Raw genomic sequence first — 489 nt, forward strand, 5'->3', positions numbered from 1 at the left:
TGAGGGAGGGGGCCGAGGCTCCCCGCAGGCCCAGACAGACGGACGGACGGACCGGCGCCTCCTCGGGCTCCGGGGAGAGATTTACCAGCTGAGAGCGCTTTTGTTTTCCTGACTCAGAGCTCTGAGTTATGGTGTTTGCCTCTGGGACCCTCAGCGGGAAGAGCCGCACCAGCTACAGCCAGAGCCCGAAAATCAGAGTTAAGGTCAGGACAGACTTAATAAAAGACCAGACGCCGCGCCGTCTTCACTCCCCGCACTGAGCCAGTCCTGGGCGGGCACTCAGGACGGGCCCGAGGGGCAGTTCCTGGGCCGGAGGGGCAGTTCCTGGACTGGAGGGGCAGTTCCTGGGCCGGAGGGGCAGTTCCTGGACTGGAGGGGCAGTTCCTGGGCCGGAGGGGCAGTTCCTGGGCTGGAGGGGCAGTTCCTGGGCCGGAGGGGCAGTTCCTGGGCAGGAGGGGCAGTTCCTGGGCCGGAGGGGGCAGGTACTGG

General features: G+C 66.3%; 1 protein-coding gene across 1 annotated transcript in view; it reads left to right on the plus strand.

The window, feature by feature from the left end:
• Positions 1 to 489, plus strand: part of FIBCD1 (fibrinogen C domain containing 1) — a 19488-nt gene that overhangs the window by 6461 nt on the left and 12538 nt on the right. The window lies entirely within an intron of this gene.

Source organism: Myotis davidii, unplaced genomic scaffold, assembly GCF_000327345.1.
Source record: "Myotis davidii unplaced genomic scaffold, ASM32734v1 scaffold651, whole genome shotgun sequence".
Lineage (NCBI taxonomy): Eukaryota > Metazoa > Chordata > Mammalia > Chiroptera > Vespertilionidae > Myotis > Myotis davidii.